Consider the following 7,020-nt stretch of genomic DNA (forward strand, 5'->3'; position numbering starts at 1 on the left):
GATTAAATCCATGAAGTAATCTCAAATGGTAGGTTTATCCAATACTTAAAATCCATATGTTCAAGTACTCATGAATATTATAGTCATCTCATGCAATGTCCAATCTCTACAAACAATCTGCAATCGATTCATGGCAATCTTAATTCACTATTTACTTCCAAAAATATAAACGACAATGAAATTTGAATAATAAAATTATTTAGGAAGTAAAACATGCAACGTGAAACACAATAATAAATTAATTAACTATAGTATCACGTCAATTCAATATAAATAAATCATTATTATTTAATCACCATAATAATACAAATTTATTCATTGTATAATGCTTCGGGTAATCAACTAACCACTTGAATTTTATAACATCAGTCATGTCATGCTATGAACATACAGACTATGCCTCTTTATGGTCATCTCTTTGTGAACAGATCAATTGTCCATGTAACATCCCAAAATCAAGGAAATTTTTTTATTTTTTTAAAACCATTTCAAATCCATAATTCTTACAAAAACAAAGTTTCCAAAAGTCACAATCATATATTAGAGTATCCCAAAATCATAAATCATACAAAAGTCTAGGATTATATGCACGATCAAGCATTCGCTTTGTCCCAAAATACCACATGCATTAAGACAAATCAAACATACATCGGCCCTATCAGTCAACGGACTGGAATGTTAACATGCAACGGGTCCAATCAATCATCATATTGGAATACCCTGGCCTAATAAATCATCAGATTGCAATGCCTTGCTCCAATCAATCATCAGACTGGAATACCCCAATCTGTTGGCGCACGCATATAGCAGTAAAGCCTCAACCCAAACTACATAATGTCGACACATGCAACAAATAAAACATATAACATCAAACAAATAATCATGCAAATCTAACAGATCATTACATCATAGCAACTTCCTATATTATAGGATATGTAACCTAGTTGGCCGACATTGGTGCCTTCGACCCTGTAACACCTGATTCAAGGTACTTTCATCTTTGACCCTTGGTATGTAAATACTTTATAGACTTGGTCCCTAGGGGATAATTTTTCCATTTTCGGAAAACCTATAGTATGTTGTGATGGGTTTTGGTCATAAGACATCCTATGTGCTCATACAAACCCTAATGCTTGGATTTAGGTTTCTCTATTGTACATGCTTTGAATCCAAGACTATAAACCCTAATTCTAGCATGCAAGTAATCATATTAACATGTAATTAGGTTTAAGATCATACCTTGATTGTTATGTAGCAATAACAATCCCAATTCCTCCTTGTATTGACTTTGGAAGGCTTAGAGTCACAAATGTCACTCCTCTAATGGCTTACAAACACCATAAGCAAGAGGATGAAGAGGAGAGAGGATGGAGGCTGCCAAAAACGTGTGTAAACCCTTACAAGAAGCTTAGCCACATTTTTGAGCCTTAAGGGGTCTTTATATAGTTGGGCTATTAGGGTTATCTAACAAGGAAACCCTAATTTGGATGCTTAAGCCCTAAGCAACCCATAGACTCCTTTTAATCAAGCCCTTGGACGATTTCCTTATGGGCTTCCCCATAGAATTCGTCCAACCCTTGATACAAGGCAATCCATGGCCCAAATTATAATTATCTTATAATTACAATTCCAGTCCCTTAAGATTAATTAATCTCTTTTAGTCATAAAACTAATTACCAATTAATTATTGACTAATATTAATTAAACAATATGGTTTCTCCTTTAATATATTATTCTCATAATATATTAATAAATCATATTTAATCCTTTCTCTCCATAATTCATCCTATCAAGTTGCTTCGGTGAAGGCAACCCAAAAGGACCATGCACCATCGGGTCAAGTACATACCAAAATAGTTATGGACTTAGACACTAATCCAACAGTCTCCCACTTGGATAAGTCTAATAACTATTATGCGTATGACTTCAGATCCTGATCTGCAATCGTAGCTTTCCAAAGCCGCTATCAACTCTGATCCTATCAGATACGCGTGTCCTTAGATAAGGGATCATATATTCCTCCATTCTAGATATCGTCTGAGATATGATTTTTAATCATTCTATTTGTACTATATCTCGATTTCTGATTTATGACGACAGACTAATTGAACAAATCAAATTAGCCCTAGCCCGGCCGAGCATTTACGTTTTTCATCACTAAACCATCGAGGGCCCCAAAGATATCGCTTTTATTCTTTGAATAAAAGGAACGGATAAACTTTGATACAATGCTTGCTTGCACTCACTCACCGAATTACACACAACAATATGTTTTATAACACCAAGTTACTGATGCGTTTACATATTATCAATGTGCAACCGATTCGCAAGATACAACTCACACATCTCGGTTTCAAGAATATAAGATGTTATCGTCTCACCAATCACTCGTAATACAATTCATGGAGTGATCCAAGTGAGCGTGGGTTTAATCCAATGCTCAAATCATATTCATAAGCACTCATGAACGTTGCAGCAAACATTTGCTTATGTCTAATACTCTTCTAGACAATCCACACACCAATTCACGACAGTCTTCATTCATATCTACTTCCAACATATGAACGACTGTGGCCCGTTTGAATAATTCGATTATTCTTAATAAACTCAATTATTCTGGAAGTCAAAACAGGCAAGGTGAAACACAAGAATAATACTAATCCCATATGGCCTCAAACCTTTGAGTATAAACAAAACACGTTTTATTTATCACCATATCGATTACTCATTATTTGTCGTTTCGGGTAATCAACTTCTTACTTGAATTCCAACACTTGTCCCATGCTCCTAGCATGCACACAATGTTTACCTATGGTTCTTACTTTTGTGAAATAGACAAATTGAACACATTTCCAATCATTCTCATTTTACAACTCCAAATCCATTTTCTTAAGTGTAAGAATATCAAATTCTTGTTACTTATAGAATATACTAGATTCTAACACTTTATGCAACGATCCTTTTGTAATGTCACTGCACCAAAGTCTCAAAGACTATTGCCAATGATATTACAAAGTCCTCTAACGTAGATTGTTACAAGACAATTCCTTAGATATGATGTCTCTCACTCAAAGTACATTCCTTTGAACATCCTTTTGCATAAAGGTTTCTAATCTAGTCATAGATTTTTAATATTTACTTCCCAATATGGACACGCTTCCATATTTTCCATATGACAACTAATTTCTTAATAGAATCTTATCTATTCGTAATGATGTCGATATTGTCCATCCAATATGGAAACATTTCCATAATTTCCAATACTATACTTCCAACTACTCACAAGCGACCAATCCTCGTCGAACTTTGGATTGTCCTTTGATAGTTGTTTAATTATTTTTAGTCAAAACCGATTCTAGTCCCTTTTCCCTCTAAATGCGCTAGACATTTGGAAAATTTTAGAATGGTCAAACATTAAAGCATTTGCAATCCATCCTATACCCGAAGCGTATGGGACATGATGCACAATGTTTTATTTTCTATGTTCTTAAAATTCGAATTGTGAAGAGGAATGCCGTAATCATAATCGAAATTTTAAGAACACACTATGTACCTTTGACTAAATTTATTAACATTCCACAACCTAATCCTTTATATTTGAAATGAAGCATAATATTCTCTCCCTTGATTATAGCAAAACAACTATACAACCCTTACGACTTTGCAAGGTATAACTCTTGTTTTTCTATAATTAATATTTCCAACTATGCAATACGTGCCTTAATAATCATACAATCATAACATTTATGCTCCCACTATCATGATGATTATTATAAAACATAACACTTATGCTCCCACTAGCTTCGACATGTATTAATAAACATCTTAACTTTCAGAAAAAAACAATACTTATTTAATTTCTTAAGTTCATGTTTCTAATACTTAGTGCTTTGATAATCTTTTATCAAGGCTTCTTGAACTTATACACTTTTGCCTTAGATAGTTCATATGTGTGTCTTAACAATTAAGACTAATTGCCAAACCTCACAATTCAAATTATGGAAAGGGATGATGTAACCATGATCGAATTCGAGAATGCAATTTTACAATCACTATCTTTTAAAATCTTTCTTAGTGAAAGCATTTTCTCATAATCATTTTCATGAAGGAGGAAATCTTATGACACTTACATTTAAACAGTGTATGTGTTCCTATCCATGTGAATTTGTTAAAAACCAAAGTTTACGACAAATTCAAACTCATATGGATCGAACTTTCTTAATCTTGATTTCTTGCCTTATGGTAGCACAGCTGCCCACCACGTTTTCCAAGTAGTTAAGCAGCTCATCTTTTCCTATCAATGTACTTTCCATTGATCAAGGTCCTTGCCTTTTATGCATTCAAATGAGAACTCATAAGAGTCACATGCATAATTAACTCGATTGGATTGGCACAGAAACAAAATAATGTCTTCACGATAGGTTGTAAACCTCAACTCGTGTGCTAGTGATAATCGATAAGGTTTATTTGATTTGTTCTTGAAACTTTTCAAGACTATTAAGACTCCCACTGACTCGTTGACATATAAGATTCTCTTGTCAATAAACATTTGTTGACAACCAAATATTCAAGAGTTAGTGTAGCTTTTATCAAAACAAAACACTTCATAATTTTGGTCTTAGTTGGTCTCTGTCTTATCCAAGACATCACAACTTTCCACAATTGATGAATGTTATAAACCTTCTTAATACTATTCACTCAATGTCACAATCTTGACTTTAAGACTTGTTTTGGAACGAAGTATGATTGACTTCTTGATTTGACCATTTCTTCAATTTTTGATTCCTCTTCTTGGACATACAATTGTACCAAGACTCACTTAGAGGATCAATTGAGATATGGTTCTTAATCATTAAGACTTATCATAAAGCATAAAAGCTACTCTCCCTTCTTCTTAGAATGGAGAAACTCTTATCTTTCTACCTACTTGATTCTTCTTATTCGTTTTGCTATTAATCTAAACCCTTTAATCAATTCAAAATTACACTTAATCTTGTAAGTGTAATCATATTTACTAAGCCTTTAGTAAATCATGACGAATATCTTTGTTACTCTTATGGTGAACTTGATCAACACACAACTTTGTGTACTCGATCTCCTAGTGCTTCACTTGACACTTTGTCAATGAATTAGTCTAATTTCCAAATATGAAATTTCTCATTCATCGTGCAACCAGGTTGTATGATTCCAAGTTTCTGTCCAATTGAAACTTGGGCGATGAGAAACTCTCACTATTTGGTAAATTCTTGACTTTCCATAACACAATAAGAAACAAATCCATTATTCACTACAAGAAAAAAGGCCTTTGACGACGCGCAAAATACGACGCTCATTGATCTATGTTACGCAAAGGAGAGTGACATTAGAAAAATGTCATCTCTTCAAAAAAAATTTAGGATAGAAGACACGCATTATTGCGCGCCCTTAAATTAGTGTCTAAAAAAAACACGGAGGGCACCTATAATAAAATGTGCGTCGTCTAAGGATGTCGCTTTATATTTTTTAATGGAACGCGCGTTCCATCCTTTAATAGTGGGGGAAAGGGGGAAATGAAATTCTGAAAAAATTAAAAACCCACCAAGCTCTCCTCTACCTTCTTTCAATCGTTCTTCTCTCTCTCTCTCTCAATCAAATACCAAAAATCGACTATTGTTGGAACTAGGGTTCCGGTTCTTAGTGAAATCGAAGGTTTTTTGGTCACCAGGCCATGAAATTGATCAAAGGGGTACAGTTTTTGGAACCATGACTATTGTTGGAACTACAGTTTCAGTTCGAAAACCCTTCATCTACTTCCCTCTATCTTCAGTTCCTCAAGTACTTTCTTAGCCTCTCAATCAATAGAAGAGCTGTATTACAACTACAAATTTAGAGTGATTTCCATATCAAGTAGAACAATAGCTCCATTAAAGACAAGGTCTCGAAACTCCATGGTCAATCACCATCGTTGGTTACTAACACCACCATTTGTATAAAAACCCTAGAACCACCAGGCCACCCTTTTCCTCCATCCATGTCCCTCCTTTCTGTCTATCTCTAACAGACCACTGCAACATCACATTCACTTCTCCTGGCATGCGACTGCGACTCCCAAAAGATTTAGAGTTATGCTCGATGCTTCTCAACAAAATCGATCGAGGTGTCGGCGATCCTATCTCATAGAGATTTAGGGATTTCTTGGTTCAAGGTATCGAATCTCAGACATCAACGACTTTTTTTGATGACCCGGTCAGATAAAGACGTTTGATGAGCTAAATTTGTGTATCTGACTCGGAAAGCTTAATCTAATCGGGTAAGATGGAAAAAATCGATTGACTGAGAAAGGAGGAAGAAAGGGAGAAGGGTTTCCATTTATACCCTTGCCCTACCAAAGGAAGAAATCAGCGACTCCATCGTTTCTTCTCCTACTTCAACGCCAATTTTCTTCTCCCGCAACAACCAATCGTCGACGATCCTCTTCTCATCTGTTCCAATTTTTTGAAGTCTCCTTCCCCTCTCCATCAGGTACGCTTCTTCCTTTTTCCTCTTCTCATCAGGTCTGATTTTTTGATAATATATAGGTTTTGATTTATGATTTTTCTGTTGAACATGTATGGTTCTTCATTGAATTCTGAAAATTTCTCAAAGAATTTAGGCCCTGTGTTCAATTTCATCATATTTCTTTTGTTTTAGACTTGTGCTCAATTTCAAGGAGGGAGAGAAACCTGCGATATTTGTTGCTCTTATTTTCTTGATTTGCACTTAGGAACCATTGGTGTTACCAGATAGCAGGTTACCATGTTCTGCTGTTAAACTTTTCACCATTCCTAATGAATTAAAGAATACTAAGAATAAATGACAGTATCCGTAAGGTCGGGGTGTCACATATAAAATATCAGGATATGAAAGTCACATAACTTATTCTCTCTGCAACAAATGAAAAAGCACCAGTCAAATATATATATATATATATATATATATATATATATATATATATATATAAGAATCAGTATAGAATATTAATGCGGGAGTGTTTGTAGCTTT

This window comes from Lactuca saligna, chromosome 4 (genome assembly GCF_052625555.1).
Source record: "Lactuca saligna cultivar CGN05327 chromosome 4, ASM5262555v1, whole genome shotgun sequence".
Classification (NCBI taxonomy): domain Eukaryota; kingdom Viridiplantae; phylum Streptophyta; class Magnoliopsida; order Asterales; family Asteraceae; genus Lactuca; species Lactuca saligna.